This window comes from Bufo bufo, chromosome 1 (assembly GCF_905171765.1).
Source record: "Bufo bufo chromosome 1, aBufBuf1.1, whole genome shotgun sequence".
Lineage (NCBI taxonomy): Eukaryota > Metazoa > Chordata > Amphibia > Anura > Bufonidae > Bufo > Bufo bufo.
In genome coordinates, this window is record NC_053389.1 from 783,722,631 (window position 1) to 783,747,350 (window position 24,720).

The 24,720-nt window shown below is 43.3% G+C and overlaps 42 non-coding genes across 42 annotated transcripts; all 42 read left to right on the top strand.

Moving 5' to 3' along the window:
• Positions 1–1,875: 1,875 nt before the first annotated feature.
• Positions 1,876–1,948, top strand: TRNAR-ACG. Its single transcript has one exon. It is a non-coding gene; the product is annotated as a tRNA-Arg (tRNA).
• Positions 1,949–1,956: 8 nt separating this feature from the next.
• Positions 1,957–2,028, top strand: TRNAH-GUG. The gene has a single exon. It is a non-coding gene; the product is annotated as a tRNA-His (tRNA).
• An 879-nt stretch (positions 2,029–2,907) lies between these two features.
• On the top strand, positions 2,908–2,980 carry TRNAR-ACG. The gene has a single exon. It is a non-coding gene; the product is annotated as a tRNA-Arg (tRNA).
• Positions 2,981–2,988: 8 nt separating this feature from the next.
• TRNAH-GUG lies at positions 2,989–3,060 on the top strand. The gene has a single exon. It is a non-coding gene; the product is annotated as a tRNA-His (tRNA).
• Positions 3,061–3,939: 879 nt separating this feature from the next.
• On the top strand, positions 3,940–4,012 carry TRNAR-ACG. Its single transcript has one exon. It is a non-coding gene; the product is annotated as a tRNA-Arg (tRNA).
• An 8-nt stretch (positions 4,013–4,020) lies between these two features.
• On the top strand, positions 4,021–4,092 carry TRNAH-GUG. Its single transcript has one exon. It is a non-coding gene; the product is annotated as a tRNA-His (tRNA).
• An 879-nt stretch (positions 4,093–4,971) lies between these two features.
• On the top strand, positions 4,972–5,044 carry TRNAR-ACG. Its single transcript has one exon. It is a non-coding gene; the product is annotated as a tRNA-Arg (tRNA).
• An 8-nt stretch (positions 5,045–5,052) lies between these two features.
• On the top strand, positions 5,053–5,124 carry TRNAH-GUG. The gene has a single exon. It is a non-coding gene; the product is annotated as a tRNA-His (tRNA).
• An 879-nt stretch (positions 5,125–6,003) lies between these two features.
• TRNAR-ACG lies at positions 6,004–6,076 on the top strand. The gene has a single exon. It is a non-coding gene; the product is annotated as a tRNA-Arg (tRNA).
• An 8-nt stretch (positions 6,077–6,084) lies between these two features.
• Positions 6,085–6,156, top strand: TRNAH-GUG. Its single transcript has one exon. It is a non-coding gene; the product is annotated as a tRNA-His (tRNA).
• A 1,894-nt stretch (positions 6,157–8,050) lies between these two features.
• TRNAR-ACG lies at positions 8,051–8,123 on the top strand. Its single transcript has one exon. It is a non-coding gene; the product is annotated as a tRNA-Arg (tRNA).
• An 8-nt stretch (positions 8,124–8,131) lies between these two features.
• TRNAH-GUG lies at positions 8,132–8,203 on the top strand. Its single transcript has one exon. It is a non-coding gene; the product is annotated as a tRNA-His (tRNA).
• An 879-nt stretch (positions 8,204–9,082) lies between these two features.
• Positions 9,083–9,155, top strand: TRNAR-ACG. Its single transcript has one exon. It is a non-coding gene; the product is annotated as a tRNA-Arg (tRNA).
• Positions 9,156–9,163: 8 nt separating this feature from the next.
• TRNAH-GUG lies at positions 9,164–9,235 on the top strand. The gene has a single exon. It is a non-coding gene; the product is annotated as a tRNA-His (tRNA).
• An 879-nt stretch (positions 9,236–10,114) lies between these two features.
• Positions 10,115–10,187, top strand: TRNAR-ACG. Its single transcript has one exon. It is a non-coding gene; the product is annotated as a tRNA-Arg (tRNA).
• An 8-nt stretch (positions 10,188–10,195) lies between these two features.
• TRNAH-GUG lies at positions 10,196–10,267 on the top strand. Its single transcript has one exon. It is a non-coding gene; the product is annotated as a tRNA-His (tRNA).
• Positions 10,268–11,146: 879 nt separating this feature from the next.
• Positions 11,147–11,219, top strand: TRNAR-ACG. The gene has a single exon. It is a non-coding gene; the product is annotated as a tRNA-Arg (tRNA).
• An 8-nt stretch (positions 11,220–11,227) lies between these two features.
• On the top strand, positions 11,228–11,299 carry TRNAH-GUG. The gene has a single exon. It is a non-coding gene; the product is annotated as a tRNA-His (tRNA).
• Positions 11,300–12,178: 879 nt separating this feature from the next.
• TRNAR-ACG lies at positions 12,179–12,251 on the top strand. The gene has a single exon. It is a non-coding gene; the product is annotated as a tRNA-Arg (tRNA).
• An 8-nt stretch (positions 12,252–12,259) lies between these two features.
• Positions 12,260–12,331, top strand: TRNAH-GUG. Its single transcript has one exon. It is a non-coding gene; the product is annotated as a tRNA-His (tRNA).
• Positions 12,332–13,209: 878 nt separating this feature from the next.
• Positions 13,210–13,282, top strand: TRNAR-ACG. Its single transcript has one exon. It is a non-coding gene; the product is annotated as a tRNA-Arg (tRNA).
• Positions 13,283–13,290: 8 nt separating this feature from the next.
• Positions 13,291–13,362, top strand: TRNAH-GUG. The gene has a single exon. It is a non-coding gene; the product is annotated as a tRNA-His (tRNA).
• Positions 13,363–14,241: 879 nt separating this feature from the next.
• On the top strand, positions 14,242–14,314 carry TRNAR-ACG. The gene has a single exon. It is a non-coding gene; the product is annotated as a tRNA-Arg (tRNA).
• Positions 14,315–14,322: 8 nt separating this feature from the next.
• TRNAH-GUG lies at positions 14,323–14,394 on the top strand. Its single transcript has one exon. It is a non-coding gene; the product is annotated as a tRNA-His (tRNA).
• Positions 14,395–15,273: 879 nt separating this feature from the next.
• Positions 15,274–15,346, top strand: TRNAR-ACG. The gene has a single exon. It is a non-coding gene; the product is annotated as a tRNA-Arg (tRNA).
• Positions 15,347–15,354: 8 nt separating this feature from the next.
• On the top strand, positions 15,355–15,426 carry TRNAH-GUG. The gene has a single exon. It is a non-coding gene; the product is annotated as a tRNA-His (tRNA).
• Positions 15,427–16,305: 879 nt separating this feature from the next.
• Positions 16,306–16,378, top strand: TRNAR-ACG. The gene has a single exon. It is a non-coding gene; the product is annotated as a tRNA-Arg (tRNA).
• Positions 16,379–16,386: 8 nt separating this feature from the next.
• Positions 16,387–16,458, top strand: TRNAH-GUG. The gene has a single exon. It is a non-coding gene; the product is annotated as a tRNA-His (tRNA).
• An 879-nt stretch (positions 16,459–17,337) lies between these two features.
• On the top strand, positions 17,338–17,410 carry TRNAR-ACG. The gene has a single exon. It is a non-coding gene; the product is annotated as a tRNA-Arg (tRNA).
• An 8-nt stretch (positions 17,411–17,418) lies between these two features.
• TRNAH-GUG lies at positions 17,419–17,490 on the top strand. Its single transcript has one exon. It is a non-coding gene; the product is annotated as a tRNA-His (tRNA).
• An 879-nt stretch (positions 17,491–18,369) lies between these two features.
• On the top strand, positions 18,370–18,442 carry TRNAR-ACG. The gene has a single exon. It is a non-coding gene; the product is annotated as a tRNA-Arg (tRNA).
• An 8-nt stretch (positions 18,443–18,450) lies between these two features.
• Positions 18,451–18,522, top strand: TRNAH-GUG. The gene has a single exon. It is a non-coding gene; the product is annotated as a tRNA-His (tRNA).
• Positions 18,523–19,401: 879 nt separating this feature from the next.
• On the top strand, positions 19,402–19,474 carry TRNAR-ACG. The gene has a single exon. It is a non-coding gene; the product is annotated as a tRNA-Arg (tRNA).
• An 8-nt stretch (positions 19,475–19,482) lies between these two features.
• Positions 19,483–19,554, top strand: TRNAH-GUG. Its single transcript has one exon. It is a non-coding gene; the product is annotated as a tRNA-His (tRNA).
• A 1,894-nt stretch (positions 19,555–21,448) lies between these two features.
• TRNAR-ACG lies at positions 21,449–21,521 on the top strand. The gene has a single exon. It is a non-coding gene; the product is annotated as a tRNA-Arg (tRNA).
• An 8-nt stretch (positions 21,522–21,529) lies between these two features.
• Positions 21,530–21,601, top strand: TRNAH-GUG. The gene has a single exon. It is a non-coding gene; the product is annotated as a tRNA-His (tRNA).
• An 879-nt stretch (positions 21,602–22,480) lies between these two features.
• Positions 22,481–22,553, top strand: TRNAR-ACG. Its single transcript has one exon. It is a non-coding gene; the product is annotated as a tRNA-Arg (tRNA).
• An 8-nt stretch (positions 22,554–22,561) lies between these two features.
• On the top strand, positions 22,562–22,633 carry TRNAH-GUG. The gene has a single exon. It is a non-coding gene; the product is annotated as a tRNA-His (tRNA).
• An 879-nt stretch (positions 22,634–23,512) lies between these two features.
• TRNAR-ACG lies at positions 23,513–23,585 on the top strand. Its single transcript has one exon. It is a non-coding gene; the product is annotated as a tRNA-Arg (tRNA).
• An 8-nt stretch (positions 23,586–23,593) lies between these two features.
• TRNAH-GUG lies at positions 23,594–23,665 on the top strand. The gene has a single exon. It is a non-coding gene; the product is annotated as a tRNA-His (tRNA).
• An 879-nt stretch (positions 23,666–24,544) lies between these two features.
• TRNAR-ACG lies at positions 24,545–24,617 on the top strand. Its single transcript has one exon. It is a non-coding gene; the product is annotated as a tRNA-Arg (tRNA).
• Positions 24,618–24,625: 8 nt separating this feature from the next.
• Positions 24,626–24,697, top strand: TRNAH-GUG. Its single transcript has one exon. It is a non-coding gene; the product is annotated as a tRNA-His (tRNA).
• Positions 24,698–24,720: the final 23 nt, after the last annotated feature.

Sequence of the window (24,720 nt, forward strand, 5' to 3'; positions counted from 1 at the left end):
TCTCTCCTCTGCCTGGGTGCCTAGGCCTAAATATCTGACAATGGACTGTTCCAGTGTTGGGTGACGTGAAGCCTGATTCTCTGCTATGACATGAAGACTGATTCTCTGCTGACATGAAGCCAGATTCTCTGCTATGGGACCTCTCTCCTCTACCTGGGTGCCTGGGCCTAAATATTTGACAATGGACTGTTACAGTGGTGGGTGACGTGAAGCCTGATTCTCTGCTATGACATGAAGACTGATTCTCTGCTGACATGAAGCCAGATTCTATGTTATGGGACCTCTCTCCTCTGCCTGGGTGCCGGGACCTAAATATCTGACAATGGACTGTTCCAGTGGTGGGTGACGTGAAGCCTGATTCTCTGCTATGACATGAAGACTGATTCTCTGCTATGACATGAAGCCAGATTCTCTGTTATGGGACCTCTCTCCTCTGCCTGCGTGCCGGGGCCTAAATATCTGACAATGGACTGTTACAGTGGTGGGTGACGTGAAGCCTGATTCTCTGCTATGACATGAAGACTGATTCTCTGCTGACATGAAGCCAGATTCTCTGCTATGGGACCTCTCTCCAATTGATATTGGTTAATTTTTATTTTTTATTTTTTAATTTTTATTAATTTCCCTATCCACATTTGTTTGCAGGGGATTTAACTACATTTTGCTGCCTTTTGCAGCCCTCTAGCCCTTTCCTGGGCTGTTTTACAGCCTTTTTAGTGCCGAAAAGTTCGGGTGCCCATTGACTTCAATGGGGTTCGGGACGAAGTTCGGGTCGGGTTCGTATCCCGAACCCGAACATTTCCGGGAAGTTCGGCCGAACTTCTCGAACCCGATCATCCAGGTGCTCACTCAACTCTACCAGTGGCGCAATGGATAACGCGTCTGACTACGGTTCAGAAGATTGTAGGTTCGACTTCTACCTGGCTCGTGAATGTCGCTGTGATCATATAGTGGTTAGTACTCTGTGTTGTGGCCGCAGCAACCCCGGGTCACGGCATTCACACTTTGCATCTCTCTTTAACTTCGTAATCAAGCCAGTTCCATTTTGCCTCTGTTTATAACTTTTCCTCTCCACAGTTGTAAAATCGTCTTGCATTTTCCAGAAATTGACATCAGGTTTCATCTCCTGCATGATTGCTCGATCTCTTTGCTTTTCAGAGTACCTAACTGCAAAGTAGCCCTTTCGCCTGATGTAAAAGTGTGTTGGGAGAAAAATAGAAACCTCACGTGAATTGCATATGATCGCGAAAGATGTAGCTCTGGCTAGTTCCTTTTTGATTCCTAAGAGATTTAAGACACTTATGGTAAAAGTACCCGGTTGGATGGTATACAGTGCTTCAGAAATGGGGCGCATGATTTTGCGTCTCCATGCCAGAGGGGCCAGTGGTCCAACGAAACACACCTCTAAATTCAGTTCGGAAGACTGTAGGTTTGTCCTCCAACATGGATTGTGAATGTTGCCATGATGGTATAGCAAGTTGCACTCTGCATTGTGGCCACAGTAAACCCATTCGAAATCCAGCTCCCGGAATTTCCTTTTTACTTTTATTTGTAACTTTTCCTCTCCACTGTTGTATAAAATCTTCTTGGATTTTTTAGGAAATAGACAACAAGTTTCATCTCCTGCATGGCTTCTTGTTCTGGTTGCTTTTGATGGCAGCCATCTGCAAAGTAGCGATTTCGCCTCTTGAAAAAATGTGTTGTTAGAAAAATAGAAACCTCACATGATTTTCAGATCATACGGAAATATTTAGTCTCCCACTGGTTCCTATTTGATTCCTAAGAGATGGAAGGTACTTATGGCAATAGTACCTTGCTGGAGGTTTTCCAGTGTGGCAGAAATGTGGTGCACAATTTTCCACTTATGGTACAGCAGGGCCAGTGGCGCAATGGATAACGCGTCTGACTACGGATCAGAAGATTGTAGGTTTGACTCCTACCTGGCTCGTGAATGTCGCCGTGATCGTATAGTGGTTAGTACTCTGTGTTGTGGCCGCAGCAACCCCGGTTCGAATCCGGGTCACGGCATTCACACTTTGCATCTCTCTTTAACTTCGTAATCACGCCAGTTCCATTTTGCCTCTGTTTATAACTTTTCCTCTCCACAGTTGTAAAATCGTCTTGCATTTTCCAGAAATTGACATCAGGTTTCATCTCCTGCATGATTGCTCGATCTCTTTGCTTTTCAGAGTACCTAACTGCAAAGTAGCCCTTTCGCCTGATGTAAAAGTGTGTTGGGAGAAAAATAGAAACCTCACGTGAATTGCATATGATCGCGAAAGATGTAGTCTCTGGCTAGTTCCTTTTTGATTCCTAAGAGATTTAAGACACTTATGGTAAAAGTACCCGGTTGGATGGTATACAGTGCTTCAGAAATGGGGCGCATGATTTTGCGTCTCCATGCCAGAGGGGCCAGTGGTCCAACGAAACACACCTCTAAATTCAGTTCGGAAGACTGTAGGTTTGTCCTCCAACATGGATTGTGAATGTTGCCATGATGGTATAGCAAGTTGCACTCTGCATTGTGGCCACAGTAAACCCATTCGAAATCCAGCTCCCGGAATTTCCTTTTTACTTTTATTTGTAACTTTTCCTCTCCACTGTTGTATAAAATCTTCTTGGATTTTTTAGGAAATAGACAACAAGTTTCATCTCCTGCATGGCTTCTTGTTCTGGTTGCTTTTGATGGCAGCCATCTGCAAAGTAGCGATTTCGCCTCTTGAAAAAATGTGTTGTTAGAAAAATAGAAACCTCACATGATTTTCAGATCATACGGAAATATTTAGTCTCCCACTGGTTCCTATTTGATTCCTAAGAGATGGAAGGTACTTATGGCAATAGTACCTTGCTGGAGGTTTTCCAGTGTGGCAGAAATGTGGTGCACAATTTTCCACTTATGGTACAGCAGGGCCAGTGGCGCAATGGATAACGCGTCTGACTACGGATCAGAAGATTGTAGGTTTGACTCCTACCTGGCTCGTGAATGTCGCCGTGATCGTATAGTGGTTAGTACTCTGTGTTGTGGCCGCAGCAACCCCGGTTCGAATCCGGGTCATGGCATTCACACTTTGCATCTCTCTTTAACTTCGTAATCACGCCAGTTCCATTTTGCCTCTGTTTATAACTTTTCCTCTCCACAGTTGTAAAATCGTCTTGCATTTTCCAGAAATTGACATCAGGTTTCATCTCCTGCATGATTGCTCGATCTCTTTGCTTTTCAGAGTACCTAACTGCAAAGTAGCCCTTTCGCCTGATGTAAAAGTGTGTTGGGAGAAAAATAGAAACCTCACGTGAATTGCATATGATCGCGAAAGATGTAGTCTCTGGCTAGTTCCTTTTTGATTCCTAAGAGATTTAAGACACTTATGGTAAAAGTACCCGGTTGGATGGTATACAGTGCTTCAGAAATGGGGCGCATGATTTTGCGTCTCCATGCCAGAGGGGCCAGTGGTCCAACGAAACACACCTCTAAATTCAGTTCGGAAGACTGTAGGTTTGTCCTCCAACATGGATTGTGAATGTTGCCATGATGGTATAGCAAGTTGCACTCTGCATTGTGGCCACAGTAAACCCATTCGAAATCCAGCTCCCGGAATTTCCTTTTTACTTTTATTTGTAACTTTTCCTCTCCACTGTTGTATAAAATCTTCTTGGATTTTTTAGGAAATAGACAACAAGTTTCATCTCCTGCATGGCTTCTTGTTCTGGTTGCTTTTGATGGCAGCCATCTGCAAAGTAGCGATTTCGCCTCTTGAAAAAATGTGTTGTTAGAAAAATAGAAACCTCACATGATTTTCAGATCATACGGAAATATTTAGTCTCCCACTGGTTCCTATTTGATTCCTAAGAGATGGAAGGTACTTATGGCAATAGTACCTTGCTGGAGGTTTTCCAGTGTGGCAGAAATGTGGTGCACAATTTTCCACTTATGGTACAGCAGGGCCAGTGGCGCAATGGATAACGCGTCTGACTACGGATCAGAAGATTGTAGGTTCGACTCCTACCTGGCTCGTGAATGTCGCCGTGATCGTATAGTGGTTAGTACTCTGTGTTGTGGCCGCAGCAACCCCGGTTCGAATCCGGGTCACGGCATTCACACTTTGCATCTCTCTTTAACTTCGTAATCACGCCAGTTCCATTTTGCCTCTGTTTATAACTTTTCCTCTCCACAGTTGTAAAATCGTCTTGCATTTTCCAGAAATTGACATCAGGTTTCATCTCCTGCATGATTGCTCGATCTCTTTGCTTTTCAGAGTACCTAACTGCAAAGTAGCCCTTTCGCCTGATGTAAAAGTGTGTTGGGAGAAAAATAGAAACCTCACGTGAATTGCATATGATCGCGAAAGATGTAGTCTCTGGCTAGTTCCTTTTTGATTCCTAAGAGATTTAAGACACTTATGGTAAAAGTACCCGGTTGGATGGTATACAGTGCTTCAGAAATGGGGCGCATGATTTTGCGTCTCCATGCCAGAGGGGCCAGTGGTCCAACGAAACACACCTCTAAATTCAGTTCGGAAGACTGTAGGTTTGTCCTCCAACATGGATTGTGAATGTTGCCATGATGGTATAGCAAGTTGCACTCTGCATTGTGGCCACAGTAAACCCATTCGAAATCCAGCTCCCGGAATTTCCTTTTTACTTTTATTTGTAACTTTTCCTCTCCACTGTTGTATAAAATCTTCTTGGATTTTTTAGGAAATAGACAACAAGTTTCATCTCCTGCATGGCTTCTTGTTCTGGTTGCTTTTGATGGCAGCCATCTGCAAAGTAGCGATTTCGCCTCTTGAAAAAATGTGTTGTTAGAAAAATAGAAACCTCACATGATTTTCAGATCATACGGAAATATTTAGTCTCCCACTGGTTCCTATTTGATTCCTAAGAGATGGAAGGTACTTATGGCAATAGTACCTTGCTGGAGGTTTTCCAGTGTGGCAGAAATGTGGTGCACAATTTTCCACTTATGGTACAGCAGGGCCAGTGGCGCAATGGATAACGCGTCTGACTACGGATCAGAAGATTGTAGGTTCGACTCCTACCTGGCTCGTGAATGTCGCCGTGATCGTATAGTGGTTAGTACTCTGTGTTGTGGCCGCAGCAACCCCGGTTCGAATCCGGGTCACGGCATTCACACTTTGCATCTCTCTTTAACTTCGTAATCACGCCAGTTCCATTTTGCCTCTGTTTATAACTTTTCCTCTCCACAGTTGTAAAATCGTCTTGCATTTTCCAGAAATTGACATCAGGTTTCATCTCCTGCATGATTGCTCGATCTCTTTGCTTTTCAGAGTACCTAACTGCAAAGTAGCCCTTTCGCCTGATGTAAAAGTGTGTTGGGAGAAAAATAGAAACCTCACGTGAATTGCATATGATCGCGAAAGATGTAGTCTCTGGCTAGTTCCTTTTTGATTCCTAAGAGATTTAAGACACTTATGGTAAAAGTACCCGGTTGGATGGTATACAGTGCTTCAGAAATGGGGCGCATGATTTTGCGTCTCCATGCCAGAGGGGCCAGTGGTCCAACGAAACACACCTCTAAATTCAGTTCGGAAGACTGTAGGTTTGTCCTCCAACATGGATTGTGAATGTTGCCATGATGGTATAGCAAGTTGCACTCTGCATTGTGGCCACAGTAAACCCATTCGAAATCCAGCTCCCGGAATTTCCTTTTTACTTTTATTTGTAACTTTTCCTCTCCACTGTTGTATAAAATCTTCTTGGATTTTTTAGGAAATAGACAACAAGTTTCATCTCCTGCATGGCTTCTTGTTCTGGTTGCTTTTGATGGCAGCCATCTGCAAAGTAGCGATTTCGCCTCTTGAAAAAATGTGTTGTTAGAAAAATAGAAACCTCACATGATTTTCAGATCATACGGAAATATTTAGTCTCCCACTGGTTCCTATTTGATTCCTAAGAGATGGAAGGTACTTATGGCAATAGTACCTTGCTGGAGGTTTTCCAGTGTGGCAGAAATGTGGTGCACAATTTTCCACTTATGGTACAGCAGGGCCAGTGGCGCAATGGATAACGCGTCTGACTACGGATCAGAAGATTGTAGGTTCGACTCCTACCTGGCTCGTGAATGTCGCCGTGATCGTATAGTGGTTAGTACTCTGTGTTGTGGCCGCAGCAACCCCGGTTCGAATCCGGGTCATGGCATTCACACTTTGCATCTCTCTTTAACTTCGTAATCACGCCAGTTCCATTTTGCCTCTGTTTATAACTTTTCCTCTCCACAGTTGTAAAATCGTCTTGCATTTTCCAGAAATTGACATCAGGTTTCATCTCCTGCATGATTGCTCGATCTCTTTGCTTTTCAGAGTACCTAACTGCAAAGTAGCCCTTTCGCCTGATGTAAAAGTGTGTTGGGAGAAAAATAGAAACCTCACGTGAATTGCATATGATCGCGAAAGATGTAGTCTCTGGCTAGTTCCTTTTTGATTCCTAAGAGATTTAAGACACTTATGGTAAAAGTACCCGGTTGGATGGTATACAGTGCTTCAGAAATGGGGCGCATGATTTTGCGTCTCCATGCCAGAGGGGCCAGTGGTCCAACGAAACACACCTCTAAATTCAGTTCGGAAGACTGTAGGTTTGTCCTCCAACATGGATTGTGAATGTTGCCATGATGGTATAGCAAGTTGCACTCTGCATTGTGGCCACAGTAAACCCATTCGAAATCCAGCTCCCGGAATTTCCTTTTTACTTTTATTTGTAACTTTTCCTCTCCACTGTTGTATAAAATCTTCTTGGATTTTTTAGGAAATAGACAACAAGTTTCATCTCCTGCATGGCTTCTTGTTCTGGTTGCTTTTGATGGCAGCCATCTGCAAAGTAGCGATTTCGCCTCTTGAAAAAATGTGTTGTTAGAAAAATAGAAACCTCACATGATTTTCAGATCATACGGAAATATTTAGTCTCCCACTGGTTCCTATTTGATTCCTAAGAGATGGAAGGTACTTATGGCAATAGTACCTTGCTGGAGGTTTTCCAGTGTGGCAGAAATGTGGTGCACAATTTTCCACTTATGGTACAGCAGGGCCAGTGGCGCAATGGATAACGCGTCTGACTACGGATCAGAAGATTGTAGGTTTGACTCGTGAATGTGATCGTATAGTGGTTAGTACTCTGTGTTGTGGCCACAGCAACCCCGGTGCAAATCCGGGTCACGGCATTCACACTTTGCATCTCTCTTTAACTTCGTAATCAAGCCAGTTCCATTTTGCCTCTGTTTATAACTTTTCCTCTCCACAGTTGTAAAATCATCTTGCATTTTCCAGAAATTGACATCAGGTTTCATCTCCTGCATGATTGCTCGATCTCTTTGCTTTTCAGAGTACCTAACTGCAAAGTAGCCCTTTCGCCTGATGTAAAAGTGTGTTGGGAGAAAAATAGAAACCTCACGTGAATTGCATATGATCGCGAAAGATGTAGTCTCTGGCTAGTTCCTTTTTGATTCCTAAGAGATTTAAGACACTTATGGTAAAAGTACCCGGTTGGATGGTATACAGTGCTTCAGAAATGGGGCGCATGATTTTGCGTCTCCATGCCAGAGGGGCCAGTGGTCCAACGAAACACACCTCTAAATTCAGTTCGGAAGACTGTAGGTTTGTCCTCCAACATGGATTGTGAATGTTGCCATGATGGTATAGCAAGTTGCACTCTGCATTGTGGCCACAGTAAACCCATTCGAAATCCAGCTCCCGGAATTTCCTTTTTACTTTTATTTGTAACTTTTCCTCTCCACTGTTGTATAAAATCTTCTTGGATTTTTTAGGAAATAGACAACAAGTTTCATCTCCTGCATGGCTTCTTGTTCTGGTTGCTTTTGATGGCAGCCATCTGCAAAGTAGCGATTTCGCCTCTTGAAAAAATGTGTTGTTAGAAAAATAGAAACCTCACATGATTTTCAGATCATACGGAAATATTTAGTCTCCCACTGGTTCCTATTTGATTCCTAAGAGATGGAAGGTACTTATGGCAATAGTACCTTGCTGGAGGTTTTCCAGTGTGGCAGAAATGTGGTGCACAATTTTCCACTTATGGTACAGCAGGGCCAGTGGCGCAATGGATAACGCGTCTGACTACGGATCAGAAGATTGTAGGTTCGACTCCTACCTGGCTCGTGAATGTCGCCGTGATCGTATAGTGGTTAGTACTCTGTGTTGTGGCCGCAGCAACCCCGGTTCGAATCCGGGTCATGGCATTCACACTTTGCATCTCTCTTTAACTTCGTAATCACGCCAGTTCCATTTTGCCTCTGTTTATAACTTTTCCTCTCCACAGTTGTAAAATCGTCTTGCATTTTCCAGAAATTGACATCAGGTTTCATCTCCTGCATGATTGCTCGATCTCTTTGCTTTTCAGAGTACCTAACTGCAAAGTAGCCCTTTCGCCTGATGTAAAAGTGTGTTGGGAGAAAAATAGAAACCTCACGTGAATTGCATATGATCGCGAAAGATGTAGTCTCTGGCTAGTTCCTTTTTGATTCCTAAGAGATTTAAGACACTTATGGTAAAAGTACCCGGTTGGATGGTATACAGTGCTTCAGAAATGGGGCGCATGATTTTGCGTCTCCATGCCAGAGGGGCCAGTGGTCCAACGAAACACACCTCTAAATTCAGTTCGGAAGACTGTAGGTTTGTCCTCCAACATGGATTGTGAATGTTGCCATGATGGTATAGCAAGTTGCACTCTGCATTGTGGCCACAGTAAACCCATTCGAAATCCAGCTCCCGGAATTTCCTTTTTACTTTTATTTGTAACTTTTCCTCTCCACTGTTGTATAAAATCTTCTTGGATTTTTTAGGAAATAGACAACAAGTTTCATCTCCTGCATGGCTTCTTGTTCTGGTTGCTTTTGATGGCAGCCATCTGCAAAGTAGCGATTTCGCCTCTTGAAAAAATGTGTTGTTAGAAAAATAGAAACCTCACATGATTTTCAGATCATACGGAAATATTTAGTCTCCCACTGGTTCCTATTTGATTCCTAAGAGATGGAAGGTACTTATGGCAATAGTACCTTGCTGGAGGTTTTCCAGTGTGGCAGAAATGTGGTGCACAATTTTCCACTTATGGTACAGCAGGGCCAGTGGCGCAATGGATAACGCGTCTGACTACGGATCAGAAGATTGTAGGTTCGACTCCTACCTGGCTCGTGAATGTCGCCGTGATCGTATAGTGGTTAGTACTCTGTGTTGTGGCCGCAGCAACCCCGGTTCGAATCCGGGTCATGGCATTCACACTTTGCATCTCTCTTTAACTTCGTAATCACGCCAGTTCCATTTTGCCTCTGTTTATAACTTTTCCTCTCCACAGTTGTAAAATCGTCTTGCATTTTCCAGAAATTGACATCAGGTTTCATCTCCTGCATGATTGCTCGATCTCTTTGCTTTTCAGAGTACCTAACTGCAAAGTAGCCCTTTCGCCTGATGTAAAAGTGTGTTGGGAGAAAAATAGAAACCTCACGTGAATTGCATATGATCGCGAAAGATGTAGTCTCTGGCTAGTTCCTTTTTGATTCCTAAGAGATTTAAGACACTTATGGTAAAAGTACCCGGTTGGATGGTATACAGTGCTTCAGAAATGGGGCGCATGATTTTGCGTCTCCATGCCAGAGGGGCCAGTGGTCCAACGAAACACACCTCTAAATTCAGTTCGGAAGACTGTAGGTTTGTCCTCCAACATGGATTGTGAATGTTGCCATGATGGTATAGCAAGTTGCACTCTGCATTGTGGCCACAGTAAACCCATTCGAAATCCAGCTCCCGGAATTTCCTTTTTACTTTTATTTGTAACTTTTCCTCTCCACTGTTGTATAAAATCTTCTTGGATTTTTTAGGAAATAGACAACAAGTTTCATCTCCTGCATGGCTTCTTGTTCTGGTTGCTTTTGATGGCAGCCATCTGCAAAGTAGCGATTTCGCCTCTTGAAAAAATGTGTTGTTAGAAAAATAGAAACCTCACATGATTTTCAGATCATACGGAAATATTTAGTCTCCCACTGGTTCCTATTTGATTCCTAAGAGATGGAAGGTACTTATGGCAATAGTACCTTGCTGGAGGTTTTCCAGTGTGGCAGAAATGTGGTGCACAATTTTCCACTTATGGTACAGCAGGGCCAGTGGCGCAATGGATAACGCGTCTGACTACGGATCAGAAGATTGTAGGTTCGACTCCTACCTGGCTCGTGAATGTCGCCGTGATCGTATAGTGGTTAGTACTCTGTGTTGTGGCCGCAGCAACCCCGGTTCGAATCCGGGTCACGGCATTCACACTTTGCATCTCTCTTTAACTTCGTAATCACGCCAGTTCCATTTTGCCTCTGTTTATAACTTTTCCTCTCCACAGTTGTAAAATCGTCTTGCATTTTCCAGAAATTGACATCAGGTTTCATCTCCTGCATGATTGCTCGATCTCTTTGCTTTTCAGAGTACCTAACTGCAAAGTAGCCCTTTCGCCTGATGTAAAAGTGTGTTGGGAGAAAAATAGAAACCTCACGTGAATTGCATATGATCGCGAAAGATGTAGTCTCTGGCTAGTTCCTTTTTGATTCCTAAGAGATTTAAGACACTTATGGTAAAAGTACCCGGTTGGATGGTATACAGTGCTTCAGAAATGGGGCGCATGATTTTGCGTCTCCATGCCAGAGGGGCCAGTGGTCCAACGAAACACACCTCTAAATTCAGTTCGGAAGACTGTAGGTTTGTCCTCCAACATGGATTGTGAATGTTGCCATGATGGTATAGCAAGTTGCACTCTGCATTGTGGCCACAGTAAACCCATTCGAAATCCAGCTCCCGGAATTTCCTTTTTACTTTTATTTGTAACTTTTCCTCTCCACTGTTGTATAAAATCTTCTTGGATTTTTTAGGAAATAGACAACAAGTTTCATCTCCTGCATGGCTTCTTGTTCTGGTTGCTTTTGATGGCAGCCATCTGCAAAGTAGCGATTTCGCCTCTTGAAAAAATGTGTTGTTAGAAAAATAGAAACCTCACATGATTTTCAGATCATACGGAAATATTTAGTCTCCCACTGGTTCCTATTTGATTCCTAAGAGATGGAAGGTACTTATGGCAATAGTACCTTGCTGGAGGTTTTCCAGTGTGGCAGAAATGTGGTGCACAATTTTCCACTTATGGTACAGCAGGGCCAGTGGCGCAATGGATAACGCGTCTGACTACGGATCAGAAGATTGTAGGTTCGACTCCTACCTGGCTCGTGAATGTCGCCGTGATCGTATAGTGGTTAGTACTCTGTGTTGTGGCCGCAGCAACCCCGGTTCGAATCCGGGTCACGGCATTCACACTTTGCATCTCTCTTTAACTTCGTAATCACGCCAGTTCCATTTTGCCTCTGTTTATAACTTTTCCTCTCCACAGTTGTAAAATCGTCTTGCATTTTCCAGAAATTGACATCAGGTTTCATCTCCTGCATGATTGCTCGATCTCTTTGCTTTTCAGAGTACCTAACTGCAAAGTAGCCCTTTCGCCTGATGTAAAAGTGTGTTGGGAGAAAAATAGAAACCTCACGTGAATTGCATATGATCGCGAAAGATGTAGTCTCTGGCTAGTTCCTTTTTGATTCCTAAGAGATTTAAGACACTTATGGTAAAAGTACCCGGTTGGATGGTATACAGTGCTTCAGAAATGGGGCGCATGATTTTGCGTCTCCATGCCAGAGGGGCCAGTGGTCCAACGAAACACACCTCTAAATTCAGTTCGGAAGACTGTAGGTTTGTCCTCCAACATGGATTGTGAATGTTGCCATGATGGTATAGCAAGTTGCACTCTGCATTGTGGCCACAGTAAACCCATTCGAAATCCAGCTCCCGGAATTTCCTTTTTACTTTTATTTGTAACTTTTCCTCTCCACTGTTGTATAAAATCTTCTTGGATTTTTTAGGAAATAGACAACAAGTTTCATCTCCTGCATGGCTTCTTGTTCTGGTTGCTTTTGATGGCAGCCATCTGCAAAGTAGCGATTTCGCCTCTTGAAAAAATGTGTTGTTAGAAAAATAGAAACCTCACATGATTTTCAGATCATACGGAAATATTTAGTCTCCCACTGGTTCCTATTTGATTCCTAAGAGATGGAAGGTACTTATGGCAATAGTACCTTGCTGGAGGTTTTCCAGTGTGGCAGAAATGTGGTGCACAATTTTCCACTTATGGTACAGCAGGGCCAGTGGCGCAATGGATAACGCGTCTGACTACGGATCAGAAGATTGTAGGTTCGACTCCTACCTGGCTCGTGAATGTCGCCGTGATCGTATAGTGGTTAGTACTCTGTGTTGTGGCCGCAGCAACCCCGGTTCGAATCCGGGTCACGGCATTCACACTTTGCATCTCTCTTTAACTTCGTAATCACGCCAGTTCCATTTTGCCTCTGTTTATAACTTTTCCTCTCCACAGTTGTAAAATCGTCTTGCATTTTCCAGAAATTGACATCAGGTTTCATCTCCTGCATGATTGCTCGATCTCTTTGCTTTTCAGAGTACCTAACTGCAAAGTAGCCCTTTCGCCTGATGTAAAAGTGTGTTGGGAGAAAAATAGAAACCTCACGTGAATTGCATATGATCGCGAAAGATGTAGTCTCTGGCTAGTTCCTTTTTGATTCCTAAGAGATTTAAGACACTTATGGTAAAAGTACCCGGTTGGATGGTATACAGTGCTTCAGAAATGGGGCGCATGATTTTGCGTCTCCATGCCAGAGGGGCCAGTGGTCCAACGAAACACACCTCTAAATTCAGTTCGGAAGACTGTAGGTTTGTCCTCCAACATGGATTGTGAATGTTGCCATGATGGTATAGCAAGTTGCACTCTGCATTGTGGCCACAGTAAACCCATTCGAAATCCAGCTCCCGGAATTTCCTTTTTACTTTTATTTGTAACTTTTCCTCTCCACTGTTGTATAAAATCTTCTTGGATTTTTTAGGAAATAGACAACAAGTTTCATCTCCTGCATGGCTTCTTGTTCTGGTTGCTTTTGATGGCAGCCATCTGCAAAGTAGCGATTTCGCCTCTTGAAAAAATGTGTTGTTAGAAAAATAGAAACCTCACATGATTTTCAGATCATACGGAAATATTTAGTCTCCCACTGTTCCTATTTGATTCCTAAGAGATGGAAGGTACTTATGGCAATAGTACCTTGCTGGAGGTTTTCCAGTGTGGCAGAAATGTGGTGCACAATTTTCCACTTATGGTACAGCAGGGCCAGTGGCGCAATGGATAACGCGTCTGACTACGGATCAGAAGATTGTAGGTTCGACTCCTACCTGGCTCGTGAATGTCGCCGTGATCGTATAGTGGTTAGTACTCTGTGTTGTGGCCGCAGCAACCCCGGTTCGAATCCGGGTCACGGCATTCACACTTTGCATCTCTCTTTAACTTCGTAATCACGCCAGTTCCATTTTGCCTCTGTTTATAACTTTTCCTCTCCACAGTTGTAAAATCGTCTTGCATTTTCCAGAAATTGACATCAGGTTTCATCTCCTGCATGATTGCTCGATCTCTTTGCTTTTCAGAGTACCTAACTGCAAAGTAGCCCTTTCGCCTGATGTAAAAGTGTGTTGGGAGAAAAATAGAAACCTCACGTGAATTGCATATGATCGCGAAAGATGTAGTCTCTGGCTAGTTCCTTTTTGATTCCTAAGAGATTTAAGACACTTATGGTAAAAGTACCCGGTTGGATGGTATACAGTGCTTCAGAAATGGGGCGCATGATTTTGCGTCTCCATGCCAGAGGGGCCAGTGGTCCAACGAAACACACCTCTAAATTCAGTTCGGAAGACTGTAGGTTTGTCCTCCAACATGGATTGTGAATGTTGCCATGATGGTATAGCAAGTTGCACTCTGCATTGTGGCCACAGTAAACCCATTCGAAATCCAGCTCCCGGAATTTCCTTTTTACTTTTATTTGTAACTTTTCCTCTCCACTGTTGTATAAAATCTTCTTGGATTTTTTAGGAAATAGACAACAAGTTTCATCTCCTGCATGGCTTCTTGTTCTGGTTGCTTTTGATGGCAGCCATCTGCAAAGTAGCGATTTCGCCTCTTGAAAAAATGTGTTGTTAGAAAAATAGAAACCTCACATGATTTTCAGATCATACGGAAATATTTAGTCTCCCACTGGTTCCTATTTGATTCCTAAGAGATGGAAGGTACTTATGGCAATAGTACCTTGCTGGAGGTTTTCCAGTGTGGCAGAAATGTGGTGCACAATTTTCCACTTATGGTACAGCAGGGCCAGTGGCGCAATGGATAACGCATCTGACTACGGATCAGAAGATTGTAGGTTTGACTCCTACCTGGCTCGTGAATGTCGCCGTGATCGTATAGTGGTTAGTACTCTGTGTTGTGGCCGCAGCAACCCCGGTTCGAATCCGGGTCACGGCATTCACACTTTGCATCTCTCTTTAACTTCGTAATCACGCCAGTTCCATTTTGCCTCTGTTTATAACTTTTCCTCTCCACAGTTGTAAAATCGTCTTGCATTTTCCAGAAATTGACATCAGGTTTCATCTCCTGCATGATTGCTCGATCTCTTTGCTTTTCAGAGTACCTAACTGCAAAGTAGCCCTTTCGCCTGATGTAAAAGTGTGTTGGGAGAAAAATAGAAACCTCACGTGAATTGCATATGATCGCGAAAGATGTAGTCTCTGGCTAGTTCCTTTTTGATTCCTAAGAGATTTAAGACACTTATGGTAAAAGTACCCGGTTGGATGGTATACAGTGCTTCAGAAATGGGGCGCATGATTTTGCGTCTCCATGCCAGAGGGGCCAGTGGTCCAACGAAACACACCTCTAAATTCAGTTCGGAAGACTGTAGGTTTGTCCTCCAACATGGATTGTGAATGTTGCCATGATGGTATAGCAAGTTGCACTCTGCATTGTGGCCACAGTAAACCCATTCGAAATCCAGCTCCCGGAATTTCCTTTTTACTTTTATTTGTAACTTTTCCTCTCCACTGTTGTATAAAATCTTCTTGGATTTTTTAGGAAATAGACAACAAGTTTCATCTCCTGCATGGCTTCTTGTTCTGGTTGCTTTTGATGGCAGCCATCTGCAAAGTAGCGATTTCGCCTCTTGAAAAAATGTGTTGTTAGAAAAATAGAAACCTCACATGATTTTCAGATCATACGGAAATATTTAGTCTCCCACTGGTTCCTATTTGATTCGTAAGAGATGGAAGGTACTTATGGCAATAGTACCTTGCTGGAGGTTTTCCAGTGTGGCAGAAATGTGGTGCACAATTTTCCACTTATGGTACAGCAGGGCCAGTGGCGCAATGGATAACGCGTCTGACTACGGATCAGAAGATTGTAGGTTCGACTCCTACCTGGCTCGTGAATGTCGCCGTGATCGTATAGTGGTTAGTACTCTGTGTTGTGGCCGCAGCAACCCCGGTTCGAATCCGGGTCACGGCATTCACACTTTGCATCTCTCTTTAACTTCGTAATCACGCCAGTTCCATTTTGCCTCTGTTTATAACTTTTCCTCTCCACAGTTGTAAAATCGTCTTGCATTTTCCAGAAATTGACATCAGGTTTCATCTCCTGCATGATTGCTCGATCTCTTTGCTTTTCAGAGTACCTAACTGCAAAGTAGCCCTTTCGCCTGATGTAAAAGTGTGTTGGGAGAAAAATAGAAACCTCACGTGAATTGCATATGATCGCGAAAGATGTAGTCTCTGGCTAGTTCCTTTTTGATTCCTAAGAGATTTAAGACACTTATGGTAAAAGTACCCGGTTGGATGGTATACAGTGCTTCAGAAATGGGGCGCATGATTTTGCGTCTCCATGCCAGAGGGGCCAGTGGTCCAACGAAACACACCTCTAAATTCAGTTCGGAAGACTGTAGGTTTGTCCTCCAACATGGATTGTGAATGTTGCCATGATGGTATAGCAAGTTGCACTCTGCATTGTGGCCACAGTAAACCCATTCGAAATCCAGCTCCCGGAATTTCCTTTTTACTTTTATTTGTAACTTTTCCTCTCCACTGTTGTATAAAATCTTCTTGGATTTTTTAGGAAATAGACAACAAGTTTCATCTCCTGCATGGCTTCTTGTTCTGGTTGCTTTTGATGGCAGCCATCTGCAAAGTAGCGATTTCGCCTCTTGAAAAAATGTGTTGTTAGAAAAATAGAAACCTCACATGATTTTCAGATCATACGGAAATATTTAGTCTCCCACTGGTTCCTATTTGATTCCTAAGAGATGGAAGGTACTTATGGCAATAGTACCTTGCTGGAGGTTTTCCAGTGTGGCAGAAATGTGGTGCACAATTTTCCACTTATGGTACAGCAGGGCCAGTGGCGCAATGGATAACGCGTCTGACTACGGATCAGAAGATTGTAGGTTCGACTCCTACCTGGCTCGTGAATGTCGCCGTGATCGTATAGTGGTTAGTACTCTGTGTTGTGGCCGCAGCAACCCCGGTTCGAATCCGGGTCATGGCATTCACACTTTGCATCTCTCTTTAACTTCGTAATCACGCCAGTTCCATTTTGCCTCTGTTTATAACTTTTCCTCTCCACAGTTGTAAAATCGTCTTGCATTTTCCAGAAATTGACATCAGGTTTCATCTCCTGCATGATTGCTCGATCTCTTTGCTTTTCAGAGTACCTAACTGCAAAGTAGCCCTTTCGCCTGATGTAAAAGTGTGTTGGGAGAAAAATAGAAACCTCACGTGAATTGCATATGATCGCGAAAGATGTAGTCTCTGGCTAGTTCCTTTTTGATTCCTAAGAGATTTAAGACACTTATGGTAAAAGTACCCGGTTGGATGGTATACAGTGCTTCAGAAATGGGGCGCATGATTTTGCGTCTCCATGCCAGAGGGGCCAGTGGTCCAACGAAACACACCTCTAAATTCAGTTCGGAAGACTGTAGGTTTGTCCTCCAACATGGATTGTGAATGTTGCCATGATGGTATAGCAAGTTGCACTCTGCATTGTGGCCACAGTAAACCCATTCGAAATCCAGCTCCCGGAATTTCCTTTTTACTTTTATTTGTAACTTTTCCTCTCCACTGTTGTATAAAATCTTCTTGGATTTTTTAGGAAATAGACAACAAGTTTCATCTCCTGCATGGCTTCTTGTTCTGGTTGCTTTTGATGGCAGCCATCTGCAAAGTAGCGATTTCGCCTCTTGAAAAAATGTGTTGTTAGAAAAATAGAAACCTCACATGATTTTCAGATCATACGGAAATATTTAGTCTCCCACTGGTTCCTATTTGATTCCTAAGAGATGGAAGGTACTTATGGCAATAGTACCTTGCTGGAGGTTTTCCAGTGTGGCAGAAATGTGGTGCACAATTTTCCACTTATGGTACAGCAGGGCCAGTGGCGCAATGGATAACGCGTCTGACTACGGATCAGAAGATTGTAGGTTCGACTCCTACCTGGCTCGTGAATGTCGCCGTGATCGTATAGTGGTTAGTACTCTGTGTTGTGGCCGCAGCAACCCCGGTTCGAATCCGGGTCATGGCATTCACACTTTGCATCTCTCTTTAACTTCGTAATCACGCCAGTTCCATTTTGCCTCTGTTTATAACTTTTCCTCTCCACAGTTGTAAAATCGTCTTGCATTTTCCAGAAATTGACATCAGGTTTCATCTCCTGCATGATTGCTCGATCTCTTTGCTTTTCAGAGTACCTAACTGCAAAGTAGCCCTTTCGCCTGATGTAAAAGTGTGTTGGGAGAAAAATAGAAACCTCACGTGAATTGCATATGATCGCGAAAGATGTAGTCTCTGGCTAGTTCCTTTTTGATTCCTAAGAGATTTAAGACACTTATGGTAAAAGTACCCGGTTGGATGGTATACAGTGCTTCAGAAATGGGGCGCATGATTTTGCGTCTCCATGCCAGAGGGGCCAGTGGTCCAACGAAACACACCTCTAAATTCAGTTCGGAAGACTGTAGGTTTGTCCTCCAACATGGATTGTGAATGTTGCCATGATGGTATAGCAAGTTGCACTCTGCATTGTGGCCACAGTAAACCCATTCGAAATCCAGCTCCCGGAATTTCCTTTTTACTTTTATTTGTAACTTTTCCTCTCCACTGTTGTATAAAATCTTCTTGGATTTTTTAGGAAATAGACAACAAGTTTCATCTCCTGCATGGCTTCTTGTTCTGGTTGCTTTTGATGGCAGCCATCTGCAAAGTAGCGATTTCGCCTCTTGAAAAAATGTGTTGTTAGAAAAATAGAAACCTCACATGATTTTCAGATCATACGGAAATATTTAGTCTCCCACTGGTTCCTATTTGATTCCTAAGAGATGGAAGGTACTTATGGCAATAGTACCTTGCTGGAGGTTTTCCAGTGTGGCAGAAATGTGGTGCACAATTTTCCACTTATGGTACAGCAGGGCCAGTGGCGCAATGGATAACGCGTCTGACTACGGATCAGAAGATTGTAGGTTCGACTCCTACCTGGCTCGTGAATGTCGCCGTGATCGTATAGTGGTTAGTACTCTGTGTTGTGGCCGCAGCAACCCCGGTTCGAATCCGGGTCACGGCATTCACACTTTGCATCTCTCTTTAACTTCGTAATCACGCCAGTTCCATTTTGCCTCTGTTTATAACTTTTCCTCTCCACAGTTGTAAAATCGTCTTGCATTTTCCAGAAATTGACATCAGGTTTCATCTCCTGCATGATTGCTCGATCTCTTTGCTTTTCAGAGTACCTAACTGCAAAGTAGCCCTTTCGCCTGATGTAAAAGTGTGTTGGGAGAAAAATAGAAACCTCACGTGAATTGCATATGATCGCGAAAGATGTAGTCTCTGGCTAGTTCCTTTTTGATTCCTAAGAGATTTAAGACACTTATGGTAAAAGTACCCGGTTGGATGGTATACAGTGCTTCAGAAATGGGGCGCATGATTTTGCGTCTCCATGCCAGAGGGGCCAGTGGTCCAACGAAACACACCTCTAAATTCAGTTCGGAAGACTGTAGGTTTGTCCTCCAACATGGATTGTGAATGTTGCCATGATGGTATAGCAAGTTGCACTCTGCATTGTGGCCACAGTAAACCCATTCGAAATCCAGCTCCCGGAATTTCCTTTTTACTTTTATTTGTAACTTTTCCTCTCCACTGTTGTATAAAATCTTCTTGGATTTTTTAGGAAATAGACAACAAGTTTCATCTCCTGCATGGCTTCTTGTTCTGGTTGCTTTTGATGGCAGCCATCTGCAAAGTAGCGATTTCGCCTCTTGAAAAAATGTGTTGTTAGAAAAATAGAAACCTCACATGATTTTCAGATCATACGGAAATATTTAGTCTCCCACTGGTTCCTATTTGATTCCTAAGAGATGGAAGGTACTTATGGCAATAGTACCTTGCTGGAGGTTTTCCAGTGTGGCAGAAATGTGGTGCACAATTTTCCACTTATGGTACAGCAGGGCCAGTGGCGCAATGGATAACGCGTCTGACTACGGATCAGAAGATTGTAGGTTCGACTCCTACCTGGCTCGTGAATGTCGCCGTGATCGTATAGTGGTTAGTACTCTGTGTTGTGGCCGCAGCAACCCCGGTTCGAATCCGGGTCACGGCATTCACACTTTGCATCTCTCTTTAACTTCGTAATCACGCCAGTTCCATTTTGCCTCTGTTTATAACTTTTCCTCTCCACAGTTGTAAAATCGTCTTGCATTTTCCAGAAATTGACATCAGGTTTCATCTCCTGCATGATTGCTCGATCTCTTTGCTTTTCAGAGTACCTAACTGCAAAGTAGCCCTTTCGCCTGATGTAAAAGTGTGTTGGGAGAAAAATAGAAACCTCACGTGAATTGCATATGATCGCGAAAGATGTAGTCTCTGGCTAGTTCCTTTTTGATTCCTAAGAGATTTAAGACACTTATGGTAAAAGTACCCGGTTGGATGGTATACAGTGCTTCAGAAATGGGGCGCATGATTTTGCGTCTCCATGCCAGAGGGGCCAGTGGTCCAACGAAACACACCTCTAAATTCAGTTCGGAAGACTGTAGGTTTGTCCTCCAACATGGATTGTGAATGTTGCCATGATGGTATAGCAAGTTGCACTCTGCATTGTGGCCACAGTAAACCCATTCGAAATCCAGCTCCCGGAATTTCCTTTTTACTTTTATTTGTAACTTTTCCTCTCCACTGTTGTATAAAATCTTCTTGGATTTTTTAGGAAATAGACAACAAGTTTCATCTCTAGCATGGCTTCTTGTTCTGGTTGCTTTTGATGGCAGCCATCTGCAAAGTAGCGATTTCGCCTCTTGAAAAAATGTGTTGTTAGAAAAATAGAAACCTCACATGATTTTCAGATCATACGGAAATATTTAGTCTCCCACTGGTTCCTATTTGATTCCTAAGAGATGGAAGGTACTTATGGCAATAGTACCTTGCTGGAGGTTTTCCAGTGTGGCAGAAATGTGGTGCACAATTTTCCACTTATGGTACAGCAGGGCCAGTGGCGCAATGGATAACGCGTCTGACTACGGATCAGAAGATTGTAGGTTTGACTCGTGAATGTGATCGTATAGTGGTTAGTACTCTGTGTTGTGGCCACAGCAACCCCGGTGCAAATCCGGGTCACGGCATTCACACTTTGCATCTCTCTTTAACTTCGTAATCAAGCCAGTTCCATTTTGCCTCTGTTTATAACTTTTCCTCTCCACAGTTGTAAAATCATCTTGCATTTTCCAGAAATTGACATCAGGTTTCATCTCCTGCATGATTGCTCGATCTCTTTGCTTTTCAGAGTACCTAACTGCAAAGTAGCCCTTTCGCCTGATGTAAAAGTGTGTTGGGAGAAAAATAGAAACCTCACGTGAATTGCATATGATCGCGAAAGATGTAGTCTCTGGCTAGTTCCTTTTTGATTCCTAAGAGATTTAAGACACTTATGGTAAAAGTACCCGGTTGGATGGTATACAGTGCTTCAGAAATGGGGCGCATGATTTTGCGTCTCCATGCCAGAGGGGCCAGTGGTCCAACGAAACACACCTCTAAATTCAGTTCGGAAGACTGTAGGTTTGTCCTCCAACATGGATTGTGAATGTTGCCATGATGGTATAGCAAGTTGCACTCTGCATTGTGGCCACAGTAAACCCATTCGAAATCCAGCTCCCGGAATTTCCTTTTTACTTTTATTTGTAACTTTTCCTCTCCACTGTTGTATAAAATCTTCTTGGATTTTTTAGGAAATAGACAACAAGTTTCATCTCCTGCATGGCTTCTTGTTCTGGTTGCTTTTGATGGCAGCCATCTGCAAAGTAGCGATTTCGCCTCTTGAAAAAATGTGTTGTTAGAAAAATAGAAACCTCACATGATTTTCAGATCATACGGAAATATTTAGTCTCCCACTGGTTCCTATTTGATTCCTAAGAGATGGAAGGTACTTATGGCAATAGTACCTTGCTGGAGGTTTTCCAGTGTGGCAGAAATGTGGTGCACAATTTTCCACTTATGGTACAGCAGGGCCAGTGGCGCAATGGATAACGCGTCTGACTACGGATCAGAAGATTGTAGGTTCGACTCCTACCTGGCTCGTGAATGTCGCCGTGATCGTATAGTGGTTAGTACTCTGTGTTGTGGCCGCAGCAACCCCGGTTCGAATCCGGGTCACGGCATTCACACTTTGCATCTCTCTTTAACTTCGTAATCACGCCAGTTCCATTTTGCCTCTGTTTATAACTTTTCCTCTCCACAGTTGTAAAATCGTCTTGCATTTTCCAGAAATTGACATCAGGTTTCATCTCCTGCATGATTGCTCGATCTCTTTGCTTTTCAGAGTACCTAACTGCAAAGTAGCCCTTTCGCCTGATGTAAAAGTGTGTTGGGAGAAAAATAGAAACCTCACGTGAATTGCATATGATCGCGAAAGATGTAGTCTCTGGCTAGTTCCTTTTTGATTCCTAAGAGATTTAAGACACTTATGGTAAAAGTACCCGGTTGGATGGTATACAGTGCTTCAGAAATGGGGCGCATGATTTTGCGTCTCCATGCCAGAGGGGCCAGTGGTCCAACGAAACACACCTCTAAATTCAGTTCGGAAGACTGTAGGTTTGTCCTCCAACATGGATTGTGAATGTTGCCATGATGGTATAGCAAGTTGCACTCTGCATTGTGGCCACAGTAAACCCATTCGAAATCCAGCTCCCGGAATTTCCTTTTTACTTTTATTTGTAACTTTTCCTCTCCACTGTTGTATAAAATCTTCTTGGATTTTTTAGGAAATAGACAACAAGTTTCATCTCCTGCATGGCTTCTTGTTCTGGTTGCTTTTGATGGCAGCCATCTGCAAAGTAGCGATTTCGCCTCTTGAAAAAATGTGTTGTTAGAAAAATAGAAACCTCACATGATTTTCAGATCATACGGAAATATTTAGTCTCCCACTGGTTCCTATTTGATTCGTAAGAGATGGAAGGTACTTATGGCAATAGTACCTTGCTGGAGGTTTTCCAGTGTGGCAGAAATGTGGTGCACAATTTTCCACTTATGGTACAGCAGGGCCAGTGGCGCAATGGATAACGCGTCTGACTACGGATCAGAAGATTGTAGGTTCGACTCCTACCTGGCTCGTGAATGTCGCCGTGATCGTATAGTGGTTAGTACTCTGTGTTGTGGCCGCAGCAACCCCGGTTCGAATCCGGGTCATGGCATTCACACTTTGCATCTCTCTTTAACTTCGTAATCACGCCAGTTCCATTTTGCCTCTGTTTATAACTTTTCCTCTCCACAGTTGTAAAATCGTCTTGCATTTTCCAGAAATTGACATCAGGTTTCATCTCCTGCATGATTGCTCGATCTCTTTGCTTTTCAGAGTACCTAACTGCAAAGTAGCCCTTTCGCCTGATGTAAAAGTGTGTTGGGAGAAAAATAGAAACCTCACGTGAATTGCATATGATCGCGAAAGATGTAGTCTCTGGCTAGTTCCTTTTTGATTCCTAAGAGATTTAAGACACTCATGGTAAAAGTACCCGGTTGGATGGTATACAGTGCTTCAGAAATGGGGCGCATGATTTTGCGTCTCCATGCCAGAGGGGCCAGTGGTCCAACGAAACACACCTCTAAATTCAGTTCGGAAGACTGTAGGTTTGTCCTCCAACATGGATTGTGAATGTTGCCATGATGGTATAGCAAGTTGCACTCTGCATTGTGGCCACAGTAAACCCATTCGAAATCCAGCTCCCGGAATTTCCTTTTTACTTTTATTTGTAACTTTTCCTCTCCACTGTTGTATAAAATCTTCTTGGATTTTTTAGGAAATAGACAACAAGTTTCATCTCCTGCATGGCTTCTTGTTCTGGTTGCTTTTGATGGCAGCCATCTGCAAAGTAGCGATTTCGCCTCTTGAAAAAATGTGTTGTTAGAAAAATAGAAACCTCACATGATTTTCAGATCATACGGAAATATTTAGTCTCCCACTGGTTCCTATTTGATTCCTAAGAGATGGAAGGTACTTATGGCAATAGTACCTTGCTGGAGGTTTTCCAGTGTGGCAGAAATGTGGTGCACAATTTTCCACTTATGGTACAGCAGGGCCAGTGGCGCAATGGATAACGCGTCTGACTACGGATCAGAAGATTGTAGGTTCGACTCCTACCTGGCTCGTGAATGTCGCCGTGATCGTATAGTGGTTAGTACTCTGTGTTGTGGCCGCAGCAACCCCGGTTCGAATCCGGGTCACGGCATTCACACTTTGCATCTCTCTTTAACTTCGTAATCACGCCAGTTCCATTTTGCCTCTGTTTATAACTTTTCCTCTCCACAGTTGTAAAATCGTCTTGCATTTTCCAGAAATTGACATCAGGTTTCATCTCCTGCATGATTGCTCGATCTCTTTGCTTTTCAGAGTACCTAACTGCAAAGTAGCCCTTTCGCCTGATGTAAAAGTGTGTTGGGAGAAAAATAGAAACCTCACGTGAATTGCATATGATCGCGAAAGATGTAGTCTCTGGCTAGTTCCTTTTTGATTCCTAAGAGATTTAAGACACTTATGGTAAAAGTACCCGGTTGGATGGTATACAGTGCTTCAGAAATGGGGCGCATGATTTTGCGTCTCCATGCCAGAGGGGCCAGTGGTCCAACGAAACACACCTCTAAATTCAGTTCGGAAGACTGTAGGTTTGTCCTCCAACATGGATTGTGAATGTTGCCATGATGGTATAGCAAGTTGCACTCTGCATTGTGGCCACAGTAAACCCATTCGAAATCCAGCTCCCGGCATTTCCTTTTTACTTTTATTTGTAACTTTTCCTCTCCACTGTTGTATAAAATCTTCTTGGATTTTTTAGGAAATAGACAACAAGTTTCATCTCCTGCATGGCTTCTTGTTCTGGTTGCTTTTGATGGCAGCCATCTGCAAAGTAGCGATTTCGCCTCTTGAAAAAATGTGTTGTTAGAAAAATAGAAACCTCACATGATTTTCAGATCATACGGAAATATTTAGTCTCCCACTGGTTCCTATTTGATTCCTAAGAGATGGAAGGTACTTATGGCAATAGTACCTTGCTGGAGGTTTTCCAGTGTGGCAGAAATGTGGTGCACAATTTTCCACTTATGGTACAGCAGGGCCAGTGGCGCAATGGATAACGCGTCTGACTACGGATCAGAAGATTGTAGGTTCGACTCCTACCTGGCTCGTGAATGTCGCCGTGATCGTATAGTGGTTAGTACTCTGTGTTGTGGCCGCAGCAACCCCGGTTCGAATCCGGGTCACGGCATTCACACTTTGCATCTCTCTTTA